This window comes from Haemaphysalis longicornis, unplaced genomic scaffold (assembly GCF_048455015.1).
Source record: "Haemaphysalis longicornis isolate Haplotype H1 unplaced genomic scaffold, Haemaphysalis longicornis Haplotype H1 scaffold_13, whole genome shotgun sequence".
Classification (NCBI taxonomy): Eukaryota; Metazoa; Arthropoda; class Arachnida; order Ixodida; family Ixodidae; genus Haemaphysalis; species Haemaphysalis longicornis.
In genome coordinates, this window is record NW_027526233.1 from 98,016,689 (window position 1) to 98,030,532 (window position 13,844).

The window sequence follows — 13,844 nt, forward strand, 5'->3', positions numbered from 1 at the left end:
CGCAACCTCAGGCGGCGCCTCACTACTCTCAATCGCGACATTGAAGATTACACAAATCTTAACACGCCGAAATTGGCACAGCACGTGTGATCGAATGGAACACAAAATTGAACGGTCAAAGACGTGGAGTATTTTACGCTGGCTCATCGACCGCGACAATAGTAAAGCCACACAGAAAAACAACCTCAACATACTTGTACGCAACTTTAAGGGTTCTGACACCGAGCTATTCAAGAAAAGTATAGATACTTCCGCGACTCCGCACGTGAGGTACTTCATCGCTGCACTGAAAAGGAAAGTGACCTCCTTGATCGGCCCACCATGGTAAGCGATGCCCTGGTTAGGATCTGAATTCTATGAACTCGCTCGTCGCCAGGTTCAGATGGCATCACGAATAATATGATCCAAAATATGGACGAATAATCACTTTAAGCCCACAACCGCTATATCAACGTGTGCTGAGAGCGGGGCCAAATACCCGACATGTGGAAAACGGGAAATGTGCTAATCATCCGCCGGCTGGTCAAGAAACTGGACCTTGAAAATCTCAGACTGATTTCGCTCGCGTCTTGTGTGGGGCAATTAATGGAGCACGTCATACTCAACACGCTCAACAGCTACATGAAGGACACCGGTATCTCTCCGCACAGGATGATCAGCTTTCGAACAGAACTCTCTGGGCAAGACGTGATGCCTCGCCTCAGATACGACGTCATCGTTGAGGTGCACTGCTTTCCACTTGACATTAGAACCATTTTAGTTCTTGACCTCACGTAGGCCTTTGAAAACTTGAACACTCGGCTATCCTGACGAACCTGCGCAAACACGCACTGCTAACCAAGGGTAGGGTGTGTGTTTTACGTCCATTCAGATGTTTAATTCTATTCCATACTTTGCCTGTATCTGTGTATGAAGTGATAGAAGTCACAAAAGAGCGCCAGCTCTCTTTTTTGGCTTGCTCGCGTATGGGCCTTCCTTGTGCTTTCGCACATTTGAAGGAAATGAGATTTTCAGAAGTGGGATGCCTGCCGACGACACCCCATGCCTTATTTTGGCCTTCCTCGCATACCGACACTCCTCATTCCACCACGGCCTCTTAGTGTTAAGGTGGGGCACCAGATGTTTGCGGAATTGAGGATTTGGCGGCATGAAGTAAATGGGCCATAATCAGTTCACAGGCTTCAACAATTTATTTATTTATTTATAGAAAATACTTTCAAGGCTCATAGGGCATAACAGAAAGGAGTGGTAAGATAATTACATAAGGTGCAGTTGTTTTACACAAACGGCATAGAAACAGAAATCAAGAACAAATGAGCGATTCAACAAGAAGCGTTGTGAATGGCTGCTTTAAAGAGAGTGGCATCAATAATGGCAGCGATGGTGGGAGGGAGGCGGTTCCCTTCTACGCTGGTTTTGGGGATAAATGATTCATGATACATATCAGTACGACAATATGGTACACCAACTTTACTGAAATGGTCAAGTCGAGATGACACGTAACGGGGGGGGGGAGTGATAATTTGATCCTCTAATGTGGGGATGTGATGATAAATTTTGTGAAACAAACATAGATGAGAGCATTTGCGACGGTGTGAAAGGCTGGGGAGATTAAGCGTATTTTTCATAGATGAGACACTGGCAAGACGTGAATAAGATGATAATATGTAACGAGCGGCACGGTTTTGAACATATTTAGAGCCAGGGTGAGCGTGGTTTGGTGAGGATGCCATATGGCGCATGCGTATTCTAATTTGGAACGGACGAGTGTTTTGTACAGGGTTATTAAAGATGAAGGTACGGAAGAAAAATTCCGGCGCAAATAACCTAGCATGCGACTAGCGTTCTTTATTACGTGGTCAATGTGAGTGTTCTATGACAGGTTATCAGAAATATGTACACCAAGATATTTATACGAGTTAACATGTACAAGAGGAATATCGTGAAGAAAATACGCATGCGTGTATTTTTATTGGGCTGCCGGTATATCCTCATACTTTTGCACTTCGTAATGTTAATCTTCATGTGCCATTTGTTGCACCAGTAAGTTACACTGTTAAGGTCAATTTGCAAAATTTGAATATCAGCAAGGTTAGAAATTTTGTGGTAAATTACTCAAATGGCTGAAAGATGTGTATAAAAGCTGAGATAGCTGTTTATATTTCAGGCAATCTGGGGCAGATTACTTAAACCTTTTACGAGAGTTGGAACTGTTAGGGATTTTGGCAATGCTTTGCAGGATGACTGGGAAGTGGTCGCTCCCGTAAGGATTGTTGTCGCCTCCCCATTCAACAGATGGAAAGAGGACAGATGTGTCGATTGCCAGGTCTATGTGTGAGTATGTGTTGTGTGTAGTGTTGTAGTATGACGGCTGTCGTTTATTGAGTAGACAATCCCCAGAAGAAAAAAAACTTTTTTAGGAAGCGGCCCCGGGCATCTGTCCGTTGAGACACCCAGAGTTCACTGTGAGTATTAAAGTCGCCTACCAATCAGAAGGGTTCCGGGAGCCTATCTATGAGGGACTCGAATTCTAAGATCGATAGAAGGAAATCCGGGGAAATGTATAGAGCGCCAACTGTTATTAACCCATGAAGACGATTGCTCGGACTGCCACAGCTTCGAGGGCAGTGAGCAACTGAAGAGGTTGGCATGGGACAGACTTCTGCAAGACAATCGCTACACCACCAGAGGAGTGAGTGCAGCAGTCCCTGTCTCGCCTGAATACCGAGTATTGTTTGAGAAAGTTGGTTTGTGTAGGTTTTAAGTGTGTATCTTGTAGGCATAGGATATTTGGATGATACAGTACTTATGAGGGATTTAGTAGACATCATCGAGGTTTCTAATTAATCCCCTACAGTTCCATTTTATAATGCTTTGAACTGCCATAGAAGATTAGAGGAAAGATGCTGAGCATAGGTTTTGGTTGTATGGAGATCCCTATGTCACTGAGCCGGAATCAGGGCCAGTGACTTGGGGAGCTTGTGGTTTTTCGCACAGCCAAGACTGCCGCGTTATTCTTTGGATGACTGCGATGCAGGTCGAGATGGCGTGACATCAATGTCCACGTCCGAGGTTTTGGGCGTTGACGGGAGGGAGGTTTTACGGCGCCCATCCCGCAACACGTTTGTTGGGATGGCAGAAGATCCAGCAATAACCTTTTTTGATGTGCTGTACATGGCTGCAGAAGAGGGGCCTCCTGTGCCCACATCCATTGCCACCGCACGGTCGGCGGCCAGAGTCTGCCGAGGAGCGACAGCAACGCCACCCCCAGAGGAATTCTGGTCAGGTGCAACACCTGCGGGCACTGCTGGAGATGCACGAGTTGTATGGACTGCTGGGGCAGCGCTTCGAGGGGTGGGTGCCGAACAAGTCAGTTTCACTGATCTGAGTGGCCGCAGAAACAAGACGCCACCACACCCCCCGGCGGGCCGCGCTGGCGTAGCTCCTTGAAGGAAGCAGAGCATAACCCTTACGGGCTTCTGGAAATGAAGGACTTTGCGTGACTTTTACGTTTACGATTTCTTTTAAGTGCGAATGCACTTTATAAGCGACCCCAAACCATCCACCGCCGGCGGCGGCAGCGTCCGCAGTGCTCCTCTATATTTAAAAAAGAAACAGCATCCGGCGCCAGGTTTCGATCCGAGGACTTTGCGGCCGCAGCGCGACGCCCTACCGACCAAGCCACGGACGCGACGGTGATATCAGTGTTAGTGACGCGCCTTATATCTTTAACGCATTCAAACTACGTCGTCAGCGGCGTGCGTTGGCGACTCAGCGGCGTTATAGCGGCTTGATAACTGCGTGGTGTACACGTGATACTACAAACCCGATGGAAGAGATGGAAGAGAAGGCGGCGAGGCGGTGGGCTGCGGGGGCCGAGCGCAAGCGCCGCAAGCGGGCCGACAACCGTGCATTCGCACTTTCACATTCTCCCCCTCGGGGAAATGCGGGGGAATTTTTTTTTTCTTTCTTAAACTCCTGGCAAGTGCGAGAGTATGCTCCATGGGGTCCTCCATAGTTGCTGCACTTAAGTTTTGTGCTTCTGCAGTCGTCTGCAGAGTGGTCCTGCTCAGAGCACTTCTTCGCACGTGTTTGTTTTCCTCGGCACGAGTTGCTGTCATGCCCATACCTCTGACAGATGAAATAACATCGCGGGTTTGGGATGTATGCTCTGGTCCTACAGTGCAGAAATCCTGCATTTACGTACTCAGGCAAAGTGCAGCGATCAAAGGTCAATATTATGAGGTTGGTGTTAATTTCGTTTCCGTCTCGTCTCATGGTGATTCGTCGCACAGCGGTTGCACCCTGCTCGCGCAAACCTTCAAGCACGTCAGAGTCTGTTTCGTTATCAATTCTGGTTCGTAGATGACACCTTGGCAGCTATTAGGGTACGGTGGGGAGTCACAGTTATTTCAAGTTCGGCTAGCTTGGTTTGCTTCAAAAGGGTGTTGTACTGCTCTGTACTCTTGACTTCGATCAGCAGGTCCCCGGAAGTGAGCTTTTTCGCTTCATAGTTTTCGCCTATCAAGGTTTCAATTAACTTTATAACTAAAAAATTACGCACACCTCCCCTCAAAGAAACCCTGGTGTGATGCGACTCTGAGGGGGTTCAAGCGCAAAGCGGAGAGCATCCGTCGACCGAAAGGCCGCCGGAGAGCGGCAGAACGGTTATATGCGCAGCGCTCCCGAAGGAGAGGAGACCGCGGAGAGAGAGAGTACTGCACATGCGCAGCACCGCGCGCAGCGCCGCCCACCGGCGGAGTGAGAGCGCGCTGGGCCGCACACCCGCAGATGTTGAGACAGTGTGTTTGCTCTCACCTGGGCACGCTCCGGCGCCAGTGCGTCTGCCGTGGCTACGACGCAACACAATCCAACACAATCAAATTTAATCCCATCCAATCCAAATCCAATTCGATGCAATCGAAGCCAAGCCAAGCCAATCCAATCCAATGCCCCTCACGAGAGAGTGTTCGCTACCGGAGAGGAGAGGGGGAGAGTGGAAAGGCTGCGGACAACAACAGACGCACGAAGGAAGGACAGTGCTGCCGAAAAGAGATGCTCTCAGCGTCGCATCTAAAACAAAGATTTGCTGGTGACGGGGGTTGCCTTATCAGCTCAGTGCATAATGAGAAAGCGTGGGAAGTTGTCAGGGTTGTTGAAAACGAGGTTAGAAATCGGTTTGAACAGTTCTTCGTTGCGGCCTTCTTTTGGGGGCCGATCAGTTCTTTTGGGTGGAATGGCGAAGGAAGCCATAAAATACGGAATGAATTCGGTGGCAAGGCCAGTCACCCACCACGGAGCCCAACCAAGGATCATGGCTTTTCCCCCCATGCTAACTGTACGTTGCCACAATAACCGTATGCTAGGAATGTAGGGTGAAGCCTTCGCACTAGGTTAACCTTCGCCGCCTGGAGAAAAAACGGAGAAATGACGAAAAGAAAACATCACCGGACAAAGTTAGAAAAGAAAATAGGAAAGGAAAAGAATGGAGAAGACAGGAAAAGGCGACTGGCTGCTCCCCCCAGGTAGGGTCAGACTGGGGGCACCGTCTACGGGAAGCGGGGGCCGAAGTGGTGTGTTGCCTCTGCCAGGGGGCCATGAAAGTCCAAAACAACCATGGCTTTGGCTCAACAACCAGGATTCTATTTTCCCCAGACACCGAAAAGCCACGCACAGCCAAGGGCGTGGGTGGGTCCAACCCACATGGGCTCGGGGTCCATGGTGTCGGCACTACCGTCATCTTGAAACACAAGGAGCCCTTGCAGGCAAACTTTTGTACTGGTTGATCGCTAACACTTTCGGCCTAGAATCGTTCCGACACAATAGATCTATCTAAGTGAACCAGGTCCTATTCTGTAACCACGTAGAAATATTTTGAGCTATCTTTTTGCCATGTGGGATACATATGAGCCGTGGATTTTCTCCAAATATTAAAATATTTTAGAGTCATGGCCAGCTTGATTTACGAATACTTAAAACAAAATTACCCTTGAAACCTATTTGATCACAGTCATCATGTTTTAAAATATTTATTTTTGTGCAATAGGCAAGCTGAAAACCTTTTACTTATCTTTCAAAATTAAAGGCTACTGGACACATCAAAAAGCAGTTGCATATTGTATAGCCTAGAAAAAAGCTTTTAGTGGTCGATAGACTGCCCACGCTTGCTATTATCACAACTAAATCGTGAAATCTTTACGTATCGGGAATCTACCGGCCTTCTTGGGAGCAATTTTTTTTTATTTCTCAGTCTTTGCACCCGTTACGATACATGGGACGTGTTTTAAAGTATTTTGCGGCAAAGTTTGCTCCAAGTGGAATTGAGCTAGTGGCTAAAAAATTGAAACGGGAACATCATTTGCCGATTTGTGAAGCAGAACTCAGTTTACATTGTTTCGGTGTTTTGAAATTCCCCGAGTAGTTAGCTTTTTTTATTGGTAAAATTTATGTATTTTCTTGATCCCTGAGCATATCTTCCAAGGAATGTTTTCGGTTTTCTTTATTTGGAGCTGAAACGAAGAGCGCTGAAAACAACCGATCAACAGAAAGCAAAAAGAAAAATTTACTCAGTGTAATCCAAAAACTCTCCCTTCGCCACAGTGGTTTACCTATCCTTTGCTTTGCTTTCCGCCTGTTTACACCATTGGTTTACAGTCCGATATTATGCTTGAGTACTACTCTTTTCTCCGTTGTCCACGTCTCGCGCGCTTCCCCTCCTCTCGGTCTCTTCCGATGATTAACACGGCGATAAATGACCAAGAGCAATTCAATTAAACTGAGTTGTTTTCATCACGGGCTATTGACATTAACGTTTGGTTAAATCTGCACTCTAATACCGAAGGCGGGTCTACAGTGGACGTGGTGACCTTTCTGAATTTTGAGCCAAAATGTTGTTTTCGGTACCTGGAATATGGCACACATTGTACTTCATTAAAAAAAAAGAACTACCAGCACCACTTAGGCACTGATATGTTTGCCTTAGGTATGCCTAAGGTTGACTTTTCCGCTAAATAAAGTTGCGAAGTAAGATGTTTGTTTCCAGATTAAGCAGTTTAGAAATATTTTGGCTACACAAACTTCTGGCTAAAGAATCGAAATGTTGATCGCATGGCAGCAGGAAATGACTACATACATGCACACACGCATACATACATACATACGTGTATACATACATGCACACATACATACATACATACATACATACATACATACATACATACATACATACATACACACATGAATACATTCATACATACATACATACATACATGCATACATACATGCAAACATACATACATGCAAACATACATACATGCATACATACATACATACATACATACATACCTGCACGCATACATACATACATGCATACATACATGCATACATGCATACATGCATGCATATATACAAACATACATACATACATGCATACATACATACATACATGCCTACATACATATATACATACATACATACCTACATGCATACATGCATACATACATACATACATGAATGAATACATACATATATACATACATACATACATACATACATGCATACATACATACATATATACATACATGCATACATACATACATGAATTCATTCATACATACATACATACATACATACATACATACATACATACATACATACATACATACATACATAAATACATACATACATACATACATACATGCATACATACATACATACATACCTGCATGCATACACACATACATGCATACATACATGCATACATGCATACATACATGCATATATACAAACATACATACATGCATGCATACATACATACATACATGCCTATATACATACATACATACATACATACATACATACATACATACATACATGCATGCATACATACATACGTACATGCATGCATACATACATACATATATACATACATGCATACATACATACATGCAGGCATGCATACATACATACATACACACATACATACATGCATACATGCATATATACATGCATACATGCAAACATACATACATACATACATACCTACATGCATGCATACATACATACATGCATACATACATACATACATACATACATACATGCATAAATACATGCATACATACATACATGCATGCATGCATACATACATACATACATACATACATACATACATACATACATACATACATACATACTTATACATACATACATACATACATACATACATACATACTTATACATACATACATACATACATACATACATACATACACCCATGCATACATACATACGTGCATGCATGCATGCATACATACATACATAAATACATACATACATACATACATGCATACATACATGCATACATACAAATGGGGTTTATTGGCAAGGGTTGCTGTGTAGGCGAAAGACAAGGAGGGCACAGGCCGAGCACAGTCCGAGCACAGTCGACGCTTGGAGGAAACAGAGCGAGAGAGAACCCCGTCACTCCAGGCGATGGCGGTGCGGCTTCTATATTCTGCTTCTGCTACCGACGACGATAAAGTGGCGCACATCTCCCGCAGGGGATTGGTGACGGTCTTGATTCTTCCGGTGAACGTTGCCAAACTTCTGCATTACAATCACCCCCGGGCGAAAAGGGTAGCCACCCTGGCGACTCAAGGCTCTGGCGAAAGAAGTGGATCGTAATAGGGTTTTAGACGTTCAACATGCACTGTTTCCCGACCACGGCGTCGGAGATCCTGGGAAGGTGTTAAGGGCTCGACAACGTAACTGACTGGGGAAGTCTGTTCGATGACGCCGTAAGGGCCTTGATAGTTTGAGAGGAATTTCGAGGAAAGACCAGGAGTCCGAGTGGGTACCCAGAGCCATACACGAGAATCAGGAATGAAGCTCGGCACGAGCTTGCCATCAATGTGAGATTTTTGGCGGCCCTGTTCTTCCGTGGTAAAAGAACGAGCAAGTTGCCGGCATTCTTCTGCACGCTAAGTGTCCTCCGAGACCGGACCACACTCAGATGGATCGGGACGATACGGCAGAATGGTGTCCAACATACACGATGGCTCACGCTCGGATAAAAGGAAAAATGGAGAGAACCCAGTCATGGCTTGAATGGCGGTGTTATAGGCGTACGTCACGTATGGAAGCACCAGGTCCCAATTTGTATGATCGGACGCCACGTACTTAGACAACATATCTCCAAGGGTGCGGTTAAAGCACTCTGTTAGATTATTTGTCTGCGGGTTGTAAGCTGTGGTCATGCGATGGATGATATGGCATTCTTTAAGAAGCGCCGAAATCACGTCAGACAGGAAGACACGGCCCCGGTCACTGAGCAGTTCTTTAGGGGCACCGTGACGAAGTATAAATCGATGCAAGAGAAACGAGGCAACGTCACGTGCCGTGGCAGTTGGCAGAGCAGCGGTCTCTGCATACCGTGTTAAGTGGTCAATGGCCACTATAGCCCAGCGGTTTCCAGCGGCTGTGCAAGGTAATGGGCCGTACAAGTCAATGCCAACACGGTCAAAAGGCTTGGCCGGGCAAGGCAGCGGTTGCAAAGGATCGCTCAGATGGGGCACCGGCGCCTTTCGTCGTTGGCAGTCTTGGCAGGACCGAACGTATTTGAGCATAAAGCTGTACATCCCACGCCAAAAGTAACGAATGCGCAAACGTTGATAGGTTTTGAGCTGGCCGGCATGACCGCACGTGGGATCGGAATGAAAAGAGGCGCACACATCGGATCGCAAATGTTGAGGGATGACAAGTAACCATTTGCGGCCGTCGGCGTGGTAGTTGCGGCGATAAAGCAGCCCATCGCGTACCGCAAAGTGTGATGCTTGCCTACGCAGAGCCCGAGTCGTAGCGGCCCTGGAAGGATCGGATAGGTAGCTGATGAGGGAAGCGATCCAGGGATCCTTCCGTTGCTCGACTGCCATATCAGTCACCGAAAGGGCCAGCAGGTCACCGGACGGCTTCGCAAGGTGAGAAGAAACTGGTGAACGTGACAGAGTGTCGGCATCAGAATGCTTCTGACCGGACCTGTATATGACGCTGATGTCGTATTCTTGTAGGCGATGCGCCCATCGCCCAAGACGACCTGCCGGATCCTTTAACGACGCCAACTAGCAAAGCGCGTGGTGGTCAGTGACCACATCAAATGGGCGGCCGTACAGATATGTTCGACACTTAGCAAGCGCCCAGATGATGACCAAACACTCCTTTTCGGTTACCGAATAATTCGCTTCAGCTTTCGTCAACGTGCGGCTCGCATAGGCAACGACATACTCGTCAACACCAGGTCATCGTTGGAAAAGCACGGCCCCAAGGCCAACTCCACTGGCGTCAGTGTGAACTTCAGTAGGCGCTGTAGGATCGAAGTGGCGAAGTACAGGTGTAGAGGTCAGTAGACAAAGCAGTCTCAAACGCGTGGTCGCAAGCTGGGGACCAGTCAGGTAAGTCGCTGGCACCACCAAGGTGTTTCGTCAATGGCGCAATGATAGAGGCAAAGTTGAGGATGAAACGTCGGAAGTATGAGCAAAAACCTATGAAGCTCCGAAGAGATTTTATATTAGTGGGCTTCGGGAACTCGGCCACTGCACGGAGCTTCGCTCGGTCGGGTAGAACGCCGTCCTTGGTGACGACGTGGCCCAAGATGGCTAACTTCTTCGCGGCGAAGTGGCACTTTTTTACGTTCAGTTGTAGTCCAGCTCGAGAAAGACAGGTTAAAACCTGTTCTAGGCGCTGAAGGTGCGTCGGAAAATCGGCAGAAAAAATGACAATGTCGTCTAAGTAGCACAAGCAAATTTTCCACTTGAGTCCCCTCAGAATATTGTCCATCATGCGTTCCAATGTTGCCGGGGCGTTACACAGCCCGAACGGCATAACATTGCATTCATATAATCCATCAGGGGTGACAAATGCCGTCTTCGAGCGATCTACGTCGGCCATAGGTACCTGCCAATATCCGGATCGCAAGTCAAGAGACGAGAAAAACTCTGCCCCCTGCAAGCTGTCCAGAGCGTCACCAATGCGTGAAAGCGGATAGACGTCTTTGCGCGTGATATTGTTGAGGCGATGGTAGTCCACGCAGAAGCGAATGGATCCATCCTTTTTTTGACGAGCACGACAGGAGATGCCCACGGGCTGCTTGAGGATCGAACAACTCCACGCTGAAACATGTCGTCCACATGCTGCTCGATGGTGCGGTGCTCAGCTGGGGAAACGCGATAAGGCCGCTGCCAGAGTGGGGCATGGGTACCAGTGTCGATCGAGTGCTCGACTGTAGATGTGCGGCCAAGCGCGCTTTGGGACAAGTCGAACGACGATTGAAATCGTTGAAGCAGCTCGAAAAGTTGGACTTGCTGGGTAGGGTCTAGACCGTCGTCAACAGAGGCAAGAAAAATATCAGTCGACGGCTCCGCCCCAGGCGGACATGGGTCAAGTCCGGCAACCTGAACCTGAGAAGTGCGGTCCGGAATGGCTATCACGCGACCAGGATCTATGTATTCCAAGCTGCCAAGTGTTTCACCCTCCAGAAGGGCGCACGGCGCCGAAGACACGTTAGTGACAAACATGTTGCCCGTTCTGGCGCTGAGAGTAAGGAGGGCAGACGGCAGGGGAAAACATTTCCGGCGGAGAAAAACGTCAGAGGGCGTAAACAGCGCCCTGGCGTCAGTCGTGGATGCGCAGCGCACGGGCACACAAACACAAGAATAGGGCGGGACGTCGGTGTCGGTTGCCATGACAAGTTTGGTTGTGGGGGCACTTTTGCTGTCATCAAATAGTGCATCACAGAAAGAAAACTCAACTTCTGCGCGCGCACAGTCGATCACTGCGTTATGACGCGAAAGGAACTCCCACCCTAATATGACGTCGTGGGAACACGCCGGTAGCACAATGAGTTCAATGAAGTACAGCACGTCCTGAATAACGACTCTGGCCGTGCAAACGGCCATTGGTTCAATGTTGTGCGCGCTTGCGGTTCGGAGCGACAGTCCTTGAAGAGGCGTCAGGACTTTGTACAATAAACGGCATACATCGGCTTTGATGACGGAAACAGCAGCTCCCGTGTCTACCAGGGCGACAGTGCGAAAACCTTCTATGGTAACGTCGATAACATTAGTAGGGGACGAAGGAGTGTGAGGCCTTGTACTTTTCGACGTCAGCGCAGTTCTTGCCTCGGGAATGGCGGCGACTTGTTTTCCGTGTCTTCGTTACCAGGATGACGTCGCATCGGAGAAAGCGAGCGACGGTGCGGGGAAGATGAACGACGGTCAGTAAATGTGGTGTGATCCAAAGAGCGAGGTCCAGTCGGGGAGCGAAGTGGCTCCTGGGCTTGAGCCGACGGCGGAAAACCGGCATGTGTAGCGTCACATAATGACGGCGGACGGCGGCGGCAGTAGCGTGCGACGTGCCCAGGTACTCCACAAGCAAAGCAAATAGGACGATTATCCGGAGTACGCCACGGACCACCGGCCTGGGAATTAAACCGTGGAGGCGGAGGCACAGGTGGGACAGCTCGAGGTTGCACCGGAAACGTCGGCTGGTACGTCAGGGTTGACTGCGGCAATAGTCTTGCGGCGATGTTGGCGTATGTGACTGGCGCGGCAATCGGCACGTATTGCGGACAAGGCGAAAGTGCTTCGGCAACTTGATCTCGGATCACATGCTCGAGAGAAGGTCCTAGCGTCGACACAGGCTTTGCCGCGGCAGGTAGAAGAGACAACTGACGGGCCACCTCCTCCCGCACGAAGTCTTTGATTTAAGAAAGCAACGAAGGATCTGCGTGCATCGCTGACAAACTTGACACACAGTCATTCTGTACAAGAGATCGTCGAGTGAGGGCCCGTTGCCTCCGTAACTCATCGAAGCTTCCGCACATGTAATGACTTCGGTGACGGTGCGTAAGTCCCTCAACAAAAGCATTTGGAAGGCATCGTCATCTATTCCTTTCAAGATGTGCTTGATCTTTTCAGCTTCTTGCATAGAGGGGTCGACGCGCCGACACAGGTCGAGGACGTCTTCAATGTAACTCGTGAAGATTTCACCGACCTGCTGGGCTCGTAAGCGCAAGCGCTGCTCTGCTTGAAGCTTGCGCACAGCTGGACGGCCGAAGACCGCAAGGAATTCGTCCTTAAACTCAACCCATGTCTTAAGGCGACGCTTGTTATTCTTGAACCACACCTCAGCGACGCCAGTCAGGGGGAAGCTCACGTAAGTGAGATTGAAAACATCGTCCCAACGGTTGTACGCGCTCACCCGCTCAAAGGTTTCGAGCCAATCTTCCGCGTCGTTTTCGTCAGTGCCGTTGAAGTCTGGCGGGTCTCGCTCACGCACAGCAACAGAGCACATCACAGGCCGAGGCGAGGGCGTAGCGGTTTGGTTGGCTTCGCTGGTCATCCTTTCGGGCAGCTTTCAGCTCCGGAGTTCCAAGACTGGATCGTGACCCCGGCTCCTCCACCACTTGAAATGGGGTTTATTGGCAAGGGTTGCTGTGTAGGCGAAAGACAAGGAGGGCGCAGGCCGGGCACAGTCCGAGCACAGTCGACGCTTGGAGGAAACAGAGCGAGAGAGAACCCCGTCGCTCCAGGCGATGGCGGTGCGGCTTCCATATTCGGCTTCTGCTACCGACGACGATAAAGTGGCGCACATCTCCCGCAGGGGATTGGTGACGGTCTTGATTCTTCCGGTGAACGTTGCCAATCTTCTGCATTACAATACATACATACATACATACATGGATGCATACATAGATACATGCATACATACATACATACATACATACATACATACATACATACATACATACATACATACATACATACATACATACATACATACATACATGCATA